This window comes from Callorhinus ursinus, unplaced genomic scaffold, assembly GCF_003265705.2.
Source record: "Callorhinus ursinus isolate GAN/ISIS: 27379988/994484 unplaced genomic scaffold, GSC_fseal_2.0 scaffold95, whole genome shotgun sequence".
NCBI lineage: Eukaryota > Metazoa > Chordata > Mammalia > Carnivora > Otariidae > Callorhinus > Callorhinus ursinus.
Window position 1 is genome coordinate 1,452,413 of NW_027397157.1, and position 18,543 is coordinate 1,470,955.

Genomic DNA, 18,543 nt, shown 5'->3' on the forward strand with positions numbered 1-18,543 from the left:
ACTTACTGTATTATTGTTTACTTCTCCTTTTAGCTCTGTTAGTTTTTGCTTTATATATTTAGGTGCTCAATGTTAGACGCATAAATATTTATAATTTTTATATCTTCTTCATTTATTGACCCCATTATAATTATATAATGACTTTTGTCTTTTTTTTACCATTTTTAGTTTAAAGGCTATTTTGTCTGATATAAGCATAGCTATCCCTACTTTTTTTTCATTATCGTTTGCTTGAATGTCTTTTTCCATTCCTTCACTCTCAGTCTATGTGTGTTTTTAAAGCTAAAGTGAATATCTTGTAGGCAACATATTGTTGGAGCTTGTTTTCTTTATCCATTCAGCCATTTTATGTATTTTAATTGGAGAATTTAATTTGTTTACATTTAAAATAATTATTGATGGGCAATGACTTACTATTGCTATTTTGTTAATTGTTTTTTGGTTGTTTTGTAGCTCCGTTTTTCCTTATTTCTTATCCTGCTGTCTTTTTTGTGTTTTGATGCCTTTTATATCAGTATGCTTTGACTTTTTTATCATGTTCCTTTGTATAATTACTATAGGATTTTCTCTTGTGGCTACCAAGAGGCTTACATAAAATACTTTAAACTTATAACACCCTATTATAAACTAATAACAACTTAACTTCAATAGAAGTTGTAAACTTTACACTTTTACTTCTCCTTCCCCTCGTGTTTTAGGTTATTATACTTACAAAGTACATTTTAAAAAATATCATGTAACTAATAACAGATTATTGTAGTTATGGTTATTTTTATTTTTTCCATTTTTAAAATTTTTAACTAGAGTTGTAAGTGAATTATTCACCACTATTACCATGCAACAGAATCTAACTATGACTGTATATATTTACTACTACCAGTGAAATTTATCTTATTTTGTTATGTTTTAATAATGTGAATTAGCATTCTTTTATTTCCATTCAAAGAGCTTCCTTTAGCATTTCTTCTTGTAAGGCAGGTCTGATGATTATGAACACTTCCAGCTTTTGTTTGCTTGGGAAAATCTTCATCCCACCTTTATTTCTGAAGGACAGCTTTACTGGGTACTGAATTCTTGAGTGACAGTTATTTTCTTTCAATATTTTGAATACATCATCTCATTCTCTCTTGGCCTGAAAAGTTTCTCTTGAGAAATCCTTCGATTATCTTCTGGGGTTTTCTTGTATGTAACTTCTCTCTTCTCTTGCTTTCCTTAAAGTTCTTTTTTTTTTTTTTGTCCTTGACTTCTGACAATTTAATTATTATGTATCTCAGTGTAGCCCCATTCAGGTTCAACACATTTGGGGTTGTTTGGCCTCCTGGATCGGGGTGTCCATTTTACTCCCCAGGTTTGAGACATTTCAGCCATTATTGCCTTAAATATACTTTCTGTCCCCTTCTGTTTCTCTACTCCTTCTGGAATTCTCATAATGCAAATATTGTTTCTTTCCATTGTGTTACATAATTCCTGTAAGCTTTCTTTTGTACCTTTTTTGTATTTTTTTTGTATTTTTTCTTTTTCTTTTTTCCCTCTGACTGGGTAATTTCCAATGTCTTATCCTTCAGCTCTCTGATTCTTTCTTTTGCCTAGTCAAGCCTACTTTTGACACTCTATTGAATTCTTCAGTTCAGTTACTGCATTTTTCAACTCTAGGATTTCTGTTTGGTGTTTCTTTCTTCCTTCCTTCCTTTCTTTCTTTCTTCTTTCTTTCTCTTTCTTTCTTTTATGATGGTTACTATTTCCCTGTTGGACTTCTCATGCAACTTTTTTTTGTCTTTGACTTCTGAAAATTTAATTATTATACATATAATATATACATGATATATAATTATATCATTTGTTCATGCATCATTTTCCTAATTTTGTTTAGTTGTTTATGTTGTCTTGTCATTACTAAACTTACTTAACAGGATTATTCTGAATTCCTTGTCTGGCAGTTCATAGATCTCTATTTCTTTAGGATCAGTTATTGGAGTTTTATTAGTCTTGTTTGGCAGTATCATATTTACCTGTTTGTGTGTGTGGGTGTGTGATCCTTGATTCCTTACTCTGTACATTTGAACAATCAGATTCTTTATTCAGACTCCATAGGTTTGTTTTGTCGGAGACAGTTTTTTACCAGTCAGCTCAGTTTGGGTTCCTGGCTGTCTAGTGGTAATGTCTTTGGGCAGGTGGGGTCTGCTATTATGGTCTATTTTTAGGTGAGACAACTGTTCAAGCTCTGAGGACAGAAATGGGGCATGTGCCCCTGGCTGAGAATAGTTGGATAGGACTGCTGGCTTAGTTTCCTACTTAAGTGAGGTATAGGATGGGCTCTGCAGTTCTCTGGATTCTCTGGTCAGGCTTACTAGATGGTAGGCACTGAATACTATACTTAGTATAAGATGGAATTATCAGTTAGCTTCCAGGCCCTGACAGGGCAGCAGTATGAGACCCAGGACCTGTACAGTTCATTGTTTGGGGACCCAAATCAGGACAGAGTATGCATTGACTTCCCTGGTCAGGTGAGGTCACCAATTTTGCTTTGCAGATGGGGGAAGCCACAGGCTGTGCTCTCCATTCAAGTGCCACTGTATAGAGGGCTATTGAATAAATTATGCAGCTTGCAGTTTCCTATGTGCTCTGGTTAGATTCTCTGATTGGAAAGGCTAAACGTTGTATTCAGCATTAAGTGGATCTACAAATTAGATTCCCTGCCCAGGCACAGTTGGTAAAACTCTTTGTTCATTGTCTTAAGTCAACCTGCACCCCAAGTTTCCTGACCAAACAGGGCCACTGACTTTGGTCTGCAAACTATTAGCTCTGTCTGTCCACCTCTTGGCTCAAATGTCACCAGGATGCACTGCTTCCAGGAGTTGTCTCCAGCTCTTCTGGTCAGATAGGGTGGAAAAACAGTCTCCACAGAGTGTGGGCCTATGTCTCTGCTCCCTTTCCTAGGCAGGAGGAGGAGAGGCCACTGCAGGTTTCTTTCAATTTCAGACTCTTCAGTTGGGAGCGGTCATGAACTACCATCAACCTTGACTATGAATTAATACCCCTGTCTGATCAGCTCTGCCTGCCTGCTTATCAGCTCAAGTACCTCTGGGCCACACTACTTCCAGGAGTTATCACCAGCCCTTCTGGTCAGATGAAGCCAAAAGACACTCTTCACTGTGGGTGGGGCTGTAATTCAGCTCCTTGTGTAGGCATGGGCAAAAGAAGCTTTAGGGCTAGCAAATTTGTTTAAGGATCCAAATAGGCAGATATACACCTCACTAAGATCCCTAATCAGAGTGAACTCCTGACTTGGTTCTGCAGATGAACAAAGCTGCAGGCTGTGATTACTACTGGGCACTGCATGTATGAACTCAGTCTGTCAAGAGCTGTGCACTGGTTGTTGCAAGCCCCTCCCCCTTTCTCCATCACAGTCAGATTCAGAGTGGTTGAATAACACATATACCCCTGCAGTCCCCATGGTATGAGATCAGAGTAGGAGCTCCTGCAATGTGACTCACACTACTGTGGGAGGCTTGTTCTCCAGCCGTCCCCCCACCCAGGTTGTGTTTTACCATTGGAGAAACTAAAGGCTCAGGAGAAACCTGTCCATGTGGTGCTATGCTAGCCTGGGTGAGGGGCAATGTGGTCAATGTGTAGCTACTTATCACTCTTCTGTCTGGGTCTCTGTGGTTCAGGAAGGTACTTCAGCCTCACTTCTGTGTTCTAGGATTCTCTCAGTGGTGTCTTGTTCTTGAATAGTTGTTTGTTCTTTTTGTGAGGGGGAGCAAAGTCAAAAACAACCTATGTCACCATCTTAGTGATGTCACTCTATAATTTTTATTTTTGAGCCCAACTTCCATGGAGATGTGAATCTTATTTCTGCAGAAGATACAAAGGGACCATGGGTTTTGATGGCATCCTCTGTTATGGTTAGATACACTGCCTGAGTATGAAGGGAGTCACCATTTCCAAACCAGTTTTTACATCCATTTAGTAGCTTTAGGTCTCTACAAGTCAAGGATAGGGTTCTAGTCTCTCTCATGTCACCTATAGCTTAGGGTACTTAGTGAATTAATTATCTGCAAGACCCTAGGCCCACCAGCAGAGATTTTTCAGTAGCCATTCATAAATCACACATTGCTTTTCTGGCTTTGGGAAACATGTAGGAAAACTAATTCTCACTCCTTGCCCTTTAATGAACTTATCATCTTGATAATAGGCCAGAATCAGATTTACCACTTAGTTAACTAATGAAGCTTATTTTCTGGGCCTCACTAGCATTGGCTCCTTCTAATGGTCCAAGGAATGGCCTTAGAACTGTGCCCATGTGCTCATGGATTTTGATGAAATTGAAAAGTAAGATAATTTTTAAGGAGAGCTTTCTAAATTGTATAGGTTTCAGGTCCCAGAAAACTTGAAATTACTTGTGCTCTCAACTTATAAAATATTAGATTCCCAGTCCCTAAGGTAAAGTGTAGAATTCTGTTCCTTCATATTCTGTGTCGCTTCAATTATTGCTCACTACTTTAGCTGTGGTTTCCTCATTTACAACACCTAGACATACCTTTTTTATGTTTCAGGTCTGTCTAAATGTTTAAAAAGTATATTTTATCCAGTATTTTATTTGTTTGTGATAGAGTATTTCCTTTCTGCTCTGTTCTCCGTCTTGGCCAGAATTTACACTCAACACTAAATTATGCAGGGTCTCTCAGCAACAGATACAATGTATCAATGGTCTGAATGCCCTTTTTGATGTTAGGCACTGTGGAAAATACAAAATAAGACAAAACCATGATTGTTGCCCCTAAGAAACTTATAATGTAATTGAGATATAAGTCTAACCTCTATAAAATAGTTAAAAATAATTTAATAATTTAATTAAAGTATAAGAAAATGTTCCTTCAAGATGATAATTGTCGTAAGAGTCAGAAAGTTCTGACATATAAGGAGGACTTACTAAGAGAAGGAATCACCCACACCAGTATTTTGTTAACATCTAAGAAATCTGTTTTCATTCTAAACACCTTTGTGTATCTTATTTGGAATTAGTCCAAGGCCTTCCTGTCCCTTTTACACAGGGGAGTTTAGAATTAGGCACATCACACTAGTAAAAGTTATAAAATTTTTCAGAAAAAAAAACAAGGACTATAATCACTTAGAATTTTTAAAATAATGTAAAATGTTATTTAGAGCCAAATCACCCATGGTAAGGATAAAAAATGATGTCAGAGTTGGACAGGATCTTAAAGGTCAACAAGACAATCCCTTTATTGCATAGATGAAGAAATTAAGGACCAAAGAGACTAAATGGCAGTACCTGGTTTTATATTTCTACCTTTGTGTCCCAGACTTGTATTATCATGTGACAGTAGAAAAATATGTAATTTGGACAAAAGCAAAAAGCTATCTGCAGGTTGGTTTGTTCTACATTTAAAACAACTGTATATAACTTTATAACTTCATTATAAAAAAGTTTTTAATAGGTATCTTGAGTATAAAATATTTCTAAACAAACTAACTTTTTGACTTATTAGCCTCATTTGGTGAGATTTATATGAAAAGGGACACATTTTTCAGGGCTTTTTTTTACATACTCTGAAACTTTTTCAATTCATATTTGTTTCCCGAGGGTTGTGGGTTATTGTTAAGCTGTTTAACATTGTTTCCATTTTGAGCACTTAAGAACTTATATGAGTATTTATTTCGTTTGATTTTCCCCATGTGCTGTCCTCTTGGAGGATCTAAAAATGCTGTCCCAGTGTCAGGAGAAAGTTCACAAAGGGGCTGATAACACAATTGGGGTAATTTCACAGAATATTTTCCCAAAGAATTCAGGATCATGGTATCATTTACTGAGAGAGATTGGAAGAGATCCACAAGACACCAGATGTCTTCCGTACTCACGTTGACAATTTAGAAATGACAAAAGCCAAAATACAAAAGATTTAAGTTATCCTGAAGACAGGGAGAGAATAGAATTGTTCCAGTAGAGCCAATAAAACAAGGCATCCTGAGAAAAATCACAGAGAGAAAAAAAAATAATTTCACCCTGATAATTTTCCTCAATAGTGTAAGGGAAAGTTACAGTGAATGCAGAATATGGTAGGGAGATGTGTAGGATAGTAAGCAAAGGGAAATAGGAATTAAAAGCAGACTTTAGAGCCAGTCAAAACAGGGATTTAATCCCTGTTGCCTGATTTACGACATGGCTTTGAGCCAGCTACTTAACTTGTCTGATTCTTAGTTCCCTGATCTCCAAATTTACAGTATCACCTTTGTAATAAACCAGTTAAGATGCATAGCATAGCACCTGGCACATACTAAGCATCCAATACATGCTGGTTATTATTGTTATTCATAGTTAAACACAAGAATAGATTCCAAAGCCATATAATGACCCTACCACGATGTCTCTTTACAATCATGAGTAATTAAAAGTTTATTATATTTTTAAATAAAGTAACCTTTCTTAGTACTTCTTCATGAAGTTGTTGCGAAAACAAAATGAGATAATGTGTAAGTACTTAGAGTACTTTACTCTTACTTAGCATAGCACCTGGCACATTGTAGGTACTCAATAAACAACAGCCACTGTTCTTATTCATAGAACTGACTGACGGCTCCACGTTCAATTGATCTATAGCCTTATTCAAGGAAGCAATTATAAAATGGCTGCCAGGGCAATATCTTACTGTATTGATAGTAGAAAAGATACAACATCTCAGGGGTATGTGTTACCATGAGGTCTCTTAAGAAATGCATATGAGATACTCTATTTAATAATCCCATCTAAACAGAGATAAATTTAAAAATAGTAATCACACTACATTTAGTGAAATAAATGTTTCTTCCAGCAATTACGAAATATGTGCCACAGGGTAGTAATGATGGAAAAAATTGGAAGGGTGGGATATTGGAAGGGTGGGAAATAAACCTCACAAATATGACTTACTTCTTCTTTCCTGTCTTTGAACATCTGTATTTGATAGACATGCATGTAGCTTCATTGATAAAGGTTAGTTCTAGCTCCCTCTGGGTGAAAGTGGTCACTAATTCAATGATAGATATATAGTTTGGTTAGAATTGTCCCAAGAGTAGGAAAGACCCCCTCCAAAAAAAAAATTTTACAGGAAACTATGAAGTGGCATCTAAGTTTTGGGGAAAATTATTTTAAAAAGGAAGAGGTTTTTACTAAAATGTGTTTATAGTAGTTTCTCAGTCTTGGGTAAATGACACTAAATATACACAAAATACTCCTCCCTCCCCAAAAAAAAAACAAATTAACAACTTGCATTTAAAGAACTTTAATAACTAGCCAGAAAATGTTATTGGGGTTCAATAAAAGTTGATATTTTTCTTGAGGCCAACATTTTTATACAAGGTTGGATATTCGATATTAGAAGAAATAAATGAATATTTGATGTTAAGCATATGTTCAAAATGACAGAAAAGATCATTTAAGTCACTTTCAGACATCACAGTTAATAGAGAAGGGAAAAGAAGTATGTCTGAACCCAGTGAGTTTGCTTTCCTGCATGAGAAGGAATGAGATAACAATTTGATTGGAGACTTTTTAAGGCAATGAATATATGTAGTATTCAGAGATGTGCAAGGCTGGCTTGTATATTTGGCCAAAAAAATGATTTGTGTAAAAATTAATTAGCAGTGTAATTTACAGATGACTATAATTCCTTCCCCTAGCAAAGATTAATTGTAAAGGTATAGTTTCACAGGAGATCTTGGGTTATGCAAATTTCTACTGCCACAGAAACAGCACTTATGTTTCTTTAGGGATCAAATAAATAACAATTATATATGCAAGATGATGTCACAATGTCAGATGCCCTATTGGGGACAAGTCATCAAGTTCTTTCCTGTAGTCAATTGCTGTTTTTTCAAATATTTCTGGTACTAGATTTCAAACAAAATGAAAAGGAAGAAATTGTTCCATTGTTTTCCCCAGTTCTCTTTAGAGCAGACACAGGTAATTTAATATCTTAAAGGGGAAAGCTATCACTAAAGGAGACTCCAGCAGAAGAGTTAGTATCTCTCAAAATACATATTCAAATATAGAATTTCAGAGCTTTGCATAACAAAGCTATCCAATACCCCACTATGAGTATGTCTAAAATATCTTCTCAATCTCACAATATAGCTAAATTACCATACTCTTACAACTGGATTACTTCTCTCATGTTCAGAAGATAGGAGGAAGTTAATGTAATAAATGTACTCAGTCTCACTCAAAAATACTTTCTAACTAGGTCTACTGGAAATAGCAACCTAATGGGTCTCCCCACCTCTGGGTTTGTCTATTTTCAATCCATTTTTTACATTGCAGCAGAGTACTTTTCCATCAGTGGCTTCTTAGTGCCTTTAAGGATAAAGTCTGCATTTTTTAATGTGGCATAAATGGACCTCTATTAAAGGTCCCAAGTTAACTTCCAGATTAATCTTTTAACATTCCTCTTCACAAAGTTTGTGGTTGTGTCTCCTAAATATATTTCAAATCTATACCCATGGCTTGGTTCTCAGGCTCACTGTACTCACTGTGGGCCTTTATTACTTCTCAACCAGATTGCTAAAATAACCTCCTAACTGGTCTCCTCCCTTCCTTCAGTCTCTCCCACCTCCAATCCATGGGTCATACTGCAAAGTGTGTATCTAAATGCACTCTAATATGATTACCTGCCTCACCTGATTAGAAGCCTCCCACAGCTCTCCATTTCCTACAGAATAAAGGCCAAGTTCTCCTTAGCTTGATTTACAGTGCCCCTTCTCATGCAAGACATGGGCATGTTCAACCTCTCCAGTGTCATCCTCTTATCATCACGTCCACGTACCTGATGTTCTGGCTGTGTTGATTATTACAGTTGCCAGCATCCACCTAATTCTTATATATATGGCACAATGTTTACACAAATGCACAGGAGTAAAAGAATCAATATTTCTTGCTGGTGAGTAACTTAAATAGCCAAGGCTTGGGGAAAAAGAAGAGGCTGTTAGATGCTACTTGCTGTGCTTTATTCCTTGCATATAGCGAGCTTCATGTCTACCTCACTGTGGTATGGTTTTTAGCTCCCCAACTCTAAATGGCATTTTTATTTGGGTTTCTGGATGCATAGCTCTACAGTTTTGAAAGCATATACAAAGGTTGTAAGTTGGTCGTATCATTGGTTCTAGAATCTACTTGACTAGGGTTTGCAAAGTTTACACACTACCAGATAGCCTCAACCCACTATCCAAGAACATGATCATGTTCAGTAAACACACATTCATTTTGGCCCAAACTTGAACATTATGTTCCATTCACTCAATTTAAATAAATTTACAGGTACTCAAACACTAGTAACAATTGCTCTGAGTCCAAAGAAAAAAGAAATTCCCAAATAGGTATAGATTGATTATATCAGCTTCAGTTTTTTTCTAAACCATAAAAAAAAACAGGTTTGTTGTTGTTTTTTGTTTTTAATCTAAATGTCTCTAGTTTCTTCTAATGAGGGATTTGTAAACCTTTTCTGTAAAAGGCCAAAGAGTAAATATTTTAGGTTTTGGGGTTCACAACTACCTAGCTCTGCCATTGTAGTGCAAAAGAAGCCCTAGGCAATATGTAAATGAATGAGTATAATTATGTTCCAATAAAACTCCATTTACAGAGAGACTGCCTTAGACTGAATGTTGAAATTGATCCCCTCGTTGTGAAGGTATTTGGAGGTTGGGCCTTTAGGTGATCAGTTCATGAGGGTGGAGCCTTCATGAATGGGATTAATATCCTGATAAAAGAGACCCCAGAGAGCAACTTTGCCCCTTCCACCATGCAAGGACAGTGAGAAGATAGCCACCTATGAACCAGGAAGTGGGCTCTCACCAGACACCAAATCTGCCAGTGCTTTGATCTTGGACTTCCCAACCTCCAGAATTGTAAGAAATAAATTTCATACACATATAACTAAAAAATTAAACAGAGAAAAAATTATCCTTACTATGTCTAATGTACCCCAATATTGTATACTTCCTTCCATTCTATTTCCTTCAAATGCTGATTGTAACTTACTAAATTGAGTAGATAACCCACTAATGAGTTGTGACCTGCAATTTGCAAAACACTACTCCTGTGGATTTCACCGTTTTATTCATTGTCCAAATCGCAGGGCAGAAGTAACTTTACATTTGTGTAACCAGCATTCAAACACTCAGTCCTTCATTGATTAATTCATTCAATGCACATTTATTAAGCAGCCACTATGTGCGACATGGAAAAGCACCATTATAAACTAATAGGCTGATTGTGCGGTCACTGTAGAAGGAAGGTTACCTGCCAGTAGAGGGTCTGAATCCAACTGAGTGAACATTCCAGAGGTACTTTGAATAAGCCACTTTGCATGTTCTGGCTTTGCATTTTTTCCCAACTTAAAGCAGTTTCTTTGCCACTTCCCTTGTGCATGGTTATCTTAGGATATATTCCAGAAACATTGTGAATCCCCTTGTAGTTTTCAGAGCTCAGGAGCAAAGAATGTGAGATCTAATAATTGTTTCTGAATGAAGACTATCTAGTGTAAGGAACTTTCTGCTTGGCCTCTGAAATTAATTGATCAATCTATAAAATTGAAAGGAAAAGAAAACCACAATGTGGGAATCCAAATGCTCTTTTTAACACAGCCTAGAGGTTAAGTGAATGTCAGTTAGCAGGGTGACATCCAGAATTCAAGAAAGGTAATTGGTTGCTTGGTTTACATCTCCTCTGAATTATGACAAGAGTTCTTTTTTTCTAAGACGAGAGTTCTTAATGACAGCTTTACATCAAGCTTCTCCTAAGTGTGGGAGCCTTTTGGGGCCCAAAAGCCATAGAAAAACATATACTATCCAAGAAGGATGGTTTCCATATTAAGACAAGTCTTGCCACCCAGAGTGAGAAAATGGCTAAAAAATAATAATTTTAAGTTTCAGAGTTAGAATTGGTCAGTGTTAGTCCACTGGAAATATGAAGTATACTGCTCCTTGACTGAGGAGTTAAACTAACAAAGATGACTTTGAAATAGTATTTAAGCTTAAACCATTTTAATCCTAAATGTGGTGATAGAAGCTACATTTTAGTTCTGGAAATCAGTTACTGATTGTCTGGGCCAGGTAGCAAAGGGAAGCTATTCTTTATAGCTTAGACAGATACTATGGGAATTAACAACTGTTCCATGAGCTTTTGACTACAGCTGAGATGTTTGGGGCAGTGAAACAACCTTACAGAGCACAGGGCCACCGTGGTCTGATACATCACTGCATTTACGCTGGTTCTTAATTTATTCCTAGTATTTAGCTCTATAATTGGTCATTGGAAGTACTCAAGGTGGGGAGAAATGGAAAGAACATTGGTCACTTTCTCCTCCCTTTCTGCCTAGACTAATGGGTGGCAATGACCTGAGCAAGTGTACTATTTCACAGATTCAAAGTTCCCTTGACTGGGCTGCTCTAAGTTTCAGCCTGGGACACAGAGAATTAATAAACCTATTTGGTTCTTACGATCAGCTACATCTTCCAGCCACCCAGCTTTTATAGTATTTAGGTGTTATTTCAATCTCCACCTCCCAACTTTGTTTTATTTCTCAATTGGTTTAAAACTCAGGCAGGGAAGAGGTGTGCTGTGGGGTTTATAAGGCCCCATAAAGACCCCCAACACTTTCCTAACTCATTTCTGTTTCTTATCATAGTGTCCTCCAACCCTCCCTCTACACTGCTGCTGGAATAATCTTCTGAACACACATCTGACCTTGTCACTACTTCGTTGAAAATATTAAGATGGCTTCACTGATTTATCTTATGCTCAGGAAAACATACAGTAAGTGAATGAGAATCATGTTGTTATGGGAATAAAGTTGAATGTATTTTCTTTCTTTTTTTGAATGTATTTTCATTTTATTCAAAAAAGTTAGCTATAAAATTTAGGACCTTATGAATAATTGTATTAGTTTTCTAGGACTGCCATACAATGTCACATAGACTGTGTAGCTTCAACAACAGAAATTTATTTTCTCACAGTTCTGGAGGATAGAAGTTTGAGATCAGGGTGTTGGCAAAACTAAATAAAAGTGAAGACAGAGGAAGACCATCAGGTATGTGGATGTGATGGTATGAGGATAAGACTGGAGATGGTAGTTCTCTTCCTGTGTCTTCACATGGTCTTTGCTCTGTGTCTGCGTCTTTTCTCTTCTTCTAAGGACATTGGTCAGATTGGAATAGGGCCTTACCCTAATGGCTTCATTGTACCTTAATTACTTAAAAGGTCCTGTCTCTGAGTACAGTCACAATCTGTGGTGCTGGGGGTTAGAACTTCAATGCATGAATTTGGGGGCAGGGGACATAATTTAGCTCATAACAGTAACCAACAACTTAATGTAAGCAGCTAACAAATTGCAGTTCACCAATATGCCTCATGATAAAGCACAGATCTTTAATATAATATGAAAGGGTCTCCATGTTCAAGTCTATGTCAGCCATTCCAGCAACGTCTTTCACTTCTTCTTATACTAAATCTCAGGCTCATCAAACTACTTTCAAATTGCATCTTGCTGTTTCATGCTGCATAGCATATTTATGGGCTGTTCTATGCCTGAGTTCCCCTCCCTCCCTTTGTCTATCAAACTCCTATTTATCCTTTAGACCCAACTCAAACTTCATCTCTTCGCTGACCACCTTTTTCCTTGTATGTCTGTTTGACAGAAACTACCATATTTTATATATGGTAGTTTATATATATTTATATATATTTTATATATATATTTTATATAAAATATATATATATTTTTTTTAGTATGTCTGTCTCTCCTACTATACAGGGTATCTTTGGGGGCACTGATAGTATTTTATTTCTATTTTATGTCTCCAGTTCTCTCATGTGCTTCACACACTGTGGATATTCAATAAACATTTGCTGATGAGCACATAAATAATTGAGTTACTAAAGAAAAAATAGTCTTGTTTAGTGTCACTCTTAGCCTTATGAAACTGAGTGCTATAAAGGACAACCAAAATAATTTTCCATAAAGCTTTTTTGGAAACTTTGTCAGAATGTTGAATAAAACAAACCACTGATCTGGCCTGCATTATCATTTTGTCAAGGGAGGGTATTTTAACATTTCTTCCTAATCATTCTAGGTGTTTTACAAACCTAGGTAATACAGTTAAGAGTAATGCCCTGGAATTAAAAGGTAGAAAATTGTAGAAATCAAGGTCAGATTTTGCCAGTCTGAGATTGTAGGCACCAAGGCCAAAATCTGAGGAAGAAAGGAGAGGAGAATGAGACAGCTAGAGTTCAGGGAGCATGGCATCAGTTAAGACCACCTAGGAGTCTTAAGTACTTGACTACAGTTAGCAGTAGTCTCACATCATTCTGATCCTGGATTCCAATTTAACAAATTGCCTCCCATTTGGCCATTTCAGTCCTCCAGGGAGATTTTTTTTTTTAGGTTTTCCCATCATATATCATTTTCTTAGATGTGCCAGGAAAGCAAGGATGATGTTTTATACATCTTTGGTATGTCCTATGCCACTTAGACCTCCAATTCAGATAAGCTAGGGAAATAGTTGTTGATTATGTTTGAAATGCAGAAGGAACATCATATGTCAAGCAAAAAACAGAGGTAGATACAAAGAAATAGAGGGAAAACAGAAAAAAAAAATCAACTGAGCAAGTGAAAATAACAAGGGTGGGGTTTTTCCCACTATATCTACTTTACCTTGAGGTACAGCCAGGGGCCAGATGGTTTTCTCATCATGAGCTATTTCTTTATATTCATTACAGAATTACAAGACAAAGACTGCCTTTCTCCAGCCTCATCTTTGATAAATAGGTCAGCTCCACTGGCTATCCTTAGTGACAGTCCTTGGTCTTGACAGCCTGACTTAATTAATATTTAATTTATTGATCAAGTAGGCAGCAAAAGAACGTTCTCCATTAAATGGGTTTTTTATCATCCAGAGTTATAGAGCTAAATGTCTTTTTAAAATCTGAAATTTAGTTAGCACATGACATGCTGTCTGTCTTAGAAAGTACTTGCAAAGAGGAAAATGCAAAGATTAAATATGGCTCTGTGGCTTTAAGTAATGACCAAGAGGTCAGACTATAAAATTGAAGTCTATTCTGCCTGTCTAGTTCACTGAAACTGCAACGCAAAGCAATATTACCTCCAAGTAGTTTTAGGCTGATGCCTGAAGTTACAGTCATTAAACTATATTATATATGTTGTGCCAAGCAGGCAGGTGATAGGGTATGATTTTCTGAGGTCCATTTTATTCATTATAGAGAAGGTGGCTACCTTTAAACCAGTTAGAATAAATTCCCTTTCTGTCCAGATCCAATAACGTATTTCCCCCCCAAATTGTAGCGCTGTGGCCAACTCCCTAATTTCAGTCTGTAATAATCACAGCATCTACCATTAATTGGGATCCAGGGACTGCACTAGGCACTTTAACATGTTTCTCATCTGATCTATACACCAATCCTGTCAGAAAAGTCTCATTATGTAAGCACTTTCTGCAGTTGAGGAGACTGAGGCTCCAAGACATTATATGGTAGAGCTGGAGTTTGAATCCAAGTCTGTATGATTCTAGAGCCTATGCTCTTTGCATTATACCTGGCTGCCCCAGGGTGCTCTTGCTTTAGCACATAATTTGATACTTGATTAGGGCTGTCTTTGTGTCACTTTCAGGTTATTTCATGTCTCTTTCTGCAAACTAAAAGACTTTACTTTATCCTCTCCCTTTACTCTTGGCCTTTGGACACCCAAACATTCATAGGTAAATAAATGCCCACAAGTAGAGGCACCCATGGATATTTCAGTAAAACATCTAGAAACACTGAACTCTTTAAGGTTGACACAGAATTCAAGGTGGAGGGAAAAACATATTAACAATATAGCATACACCCTAGTATAGTAGCCTTATTAGAAATGAATTTAAAAGCCATTTGAACAAAACCTCGATGGGAGAAGAGCTGAATAGGGTAGGTCAATCAAGCCATTATCTGTATAAATTTAGTACCATATTATGGTTTCAGAGTCTCAGCAATGTGGGAAAGAGATTAATCTCTGGTCTTCCTTGCAATCCCATTTTTATTTATTTCTAGCCAGCTGTCTAGCTAAAGAATGACTCTTCCTATTCAAAGGCTAAATGAAAGGTCATTGATGCTCAAAGATATTTTCAGATCCTTTGGAGGAAAATTTGGCTTTTGCTCTTGTCTCTATATGTAATACTACTTCATTCATATTATTCTGATTCAAACATTTTCTTATAAATTGTTCTTTTTGAAATGCAAAAGTCTTATTTTAGACCAGACACATGCTTTATACTAAACCAAGAGTGGAGGAGTGAAGGTGACATGGATGCTGCCTTAATTTTTGTTAAGCTTACATTTCTGTTGATCTATGAATTCTTTGGAAGAGGTAAGGGCCTCTAAAAGCCTTAGGAGAATGCATTTCAGTTTTATTCTCTTTTAATTACTGGTTATAATGAAATTTAGAAGTTGGGTTTTACTTTTTTGCAGTTGGGTTTTATTTTGAAACAAATTTGTTTTCAAGTTTGTGTTTAACTTTGCCTTGGTTTATGGTTCACTAAAAAAACTAACAATTGGGTCTGATTTTAGAAATTAATGAAATTTAAGAAAAGATGGCAGCGGAGTAGGGGACCCTATTTCAACTGGTCCCCAGAATTGAGCAGGATAGCTACCAGACCACTCTGAGAACCCACAAAACCAGCCTGAGATATAAGAAGATCTGGATCTCTACAAACAGAATATCACAGGCGGTTGGTTTTGAGGTATGAAAGAGGGAGCCCTGATTCCACGGGCAGATATCAGAGGATAAACAAAGGCAGCAGGAGGGTGTGTGGCCACGTGGATCCTACAACGCCGGTGAGCAACAGCCTCGCGCGCTGGGGACGGGGCACAGACTCGCAGACCAGTAGCAGTGGGGAAAGGACTTTAGGCAGCCCCCAGGGCGGAAACCCGGAGCAGCGGGGTCACGCATGCGAACTGAGGGCAGCTGGCGGTTTTAGAAGCACAAAGGGCAGAGACGTGCCCTGACCTGGAGGCAGGACTGGGGGCATTGTGGAGCGGCGCACAAGCCAGGCCGCTGCAGTTTATAGCAGCATGAACAGAAACGGAGAGAATGTGGCCTGGAGAGCTCACTGAAGAACAGATTGCGGTCTCTCTGCTCTGAGGCAGAGGGTTGGAAATGGTCTCTTCTGCTCTGACTCACGGAAGAGACATGGAAAGCCGCCAGGGAAAGCTGCCAGAGAACAAAAGCCCCAAAAATTGATCCCCGCTGAGCCCATACCCCGCCACAGGGGGGCAGGGCAATTCTGCCCAAACAGGGTTGCCTGAGTAACAGGGCGGCAGGGCCCTCCTGCAGAAGACAGGCTGGGAGAACAAGAGGCCAACAACCCTAAGGTCCCTATAAAACAGGTGCAACTTGCTTGGTTTGTGGTCATAATTTGGCCTCTATAGATTCCCCCAAACACTCATCAACAGAATGACAAGGAGGAGGCACCCCCAAAATAGAAAAGACTCAGAGATCATGACCTATGCTGCAGATTTACAAAGGGATGCAGATATAACCAAGATGTCAGAGATGGAATTCAGGCTAGCAATTCTGAAGACAATGGCTAGAATGGAGAAAGCAATTAATGACAACATAGAGTCTCTAAGGGCAGAAATGAAAGATGAATTGGCAGAACTTAAAAATGCTATCTGTGAGATCCAATCCAATCTAGATAATCTAACAGCTAGGGTAACTGAGGCAGAAGAACGAATAAGTGAACTGGAAGACAAAATAATTGATAAAAAGGGAAAAGAAGAGGCCAGGGGAAAACAACTCAGAATCCATGAAAATAGAATCAGAGAAATAAGTGACACCATGAAGCATTCCAATGTCAGAATTATTGGAATCTCAGAGGGAGTGGAGAAAGAGAGAGGACTATAAGATGTATTTGAGCAAATTGTAGCTGAGAACTTCCCTAATCTGGGGAATGAAACAAACATCCGGGTCCTAGAGGCAAAGAGGACCCCTCCCAAGATCAAAGAGAACAGGCCAATGCCCCAGCAGGTAATAGTAAAACTTGCAAATCTTAGAACCAAGGAAACCATCTTAAGGGCAGTTAGGGGGAAGAGATTCCTTACGTACAAAGGGAGGAACATCAGAATAATGTCAGACCTATCCGCAGAGACCTGGCAAGCCAGAAAGAGCTGGCAAGACACATTTAGGGTACTAAACGAGAAGAACATGCAGCCAAGAATACTTTATCCAGCAAGACTGTCATTTAGAATGGATGGAGAGATGCAGAGCTTCCAAGACCGGCAGAAACTGAAAGAATATGTGATCACTAAGCCGGCCCTGCAAGAAATATTAAGGGCGGTTCTACAAAGGAGAAAGACCCCAAGAGTGATATACAACAGAAATTTACAGGGATAATCTATAAAAACAAGGTCTTCACAGGCAACATGATGACAATTAATTCATATCTTTCAATAATCGCTCTCAACATGAATGGCCTAAATGCTCCCATAAAATGGCACAGGGTTGCAGATTGGATAGAAAGACAGGACCCATCGATATGCTGCCTACAAGAGACTCATTTTGAATCTAAAGATACATCCAGACTGAAAGTGAATGGATGGAGATGCATCTTCCATGCCAGTGGACCTCAAAAGAAAGCTGGGGTAGCAATTCTTATATCACACAAATTAGATTTTAAACTAAAGTCTGTAATTAGAGACACAGAAGGACACTATATCATTCTCAAAGGGTCTATCCAACAAGAAGATCTAACAATTGTAAATATCTATGCCCCCAACATGGGAGCAGCCATCTACATAAGCCAACTGTTAACCAAAATAAAGAGTCATATTGATAACAATACGTTAATTGTAGGAGACCTCAATACTCCACTCTCAGCAATGGACAGATCATCTAAGCAGACCAGATGGACCTCATAGATATTTACAGATCATTCCACCCTAAAACAACAGAATACTCATTCTTCTCGAGCGCACATGGAACTTTCTTCAGAAGAGACCACATACTGGGTCACAAATCAGGTCTCAACCAATACCAAAAGATTGAGATTATTCCCTGCATATTCTCAGACCACAATGCTCTAAAACTGGAACTCAATCACAAGAAAAAATTTGAAAGAAATTCAAACACTTGGAAGCTAAAGACCACTCTGCTCAAGAATGTTTGGGTCAACCAGGAAATCCAAGAAGAACTTAAACAATTCATGGAAATCAATGACAATGAAAACACATCAGTCCAAAACCTATGGGATACTGCAAAGGCAGTCCTAAAGGGGAAATACACAGCCATCCAAGCCTCACTCAAAAAAAAAATAGAAATATCCCGAATTCACCAACTAACTCTACAACTTAAAGAACTAGAGAGGGCGCCTGGGTGGCTCAGTTGGTTAAGCAACTGCCTTTGGCTCAGGCCATGATCCTGGAGTCCCGGGATCGAGTCCCACATCGGGCTCCTTGTTCAGCAGGGAGTCTGCTTCTCCCTCTGACCCTCTTCCCTCTCGTGCTCT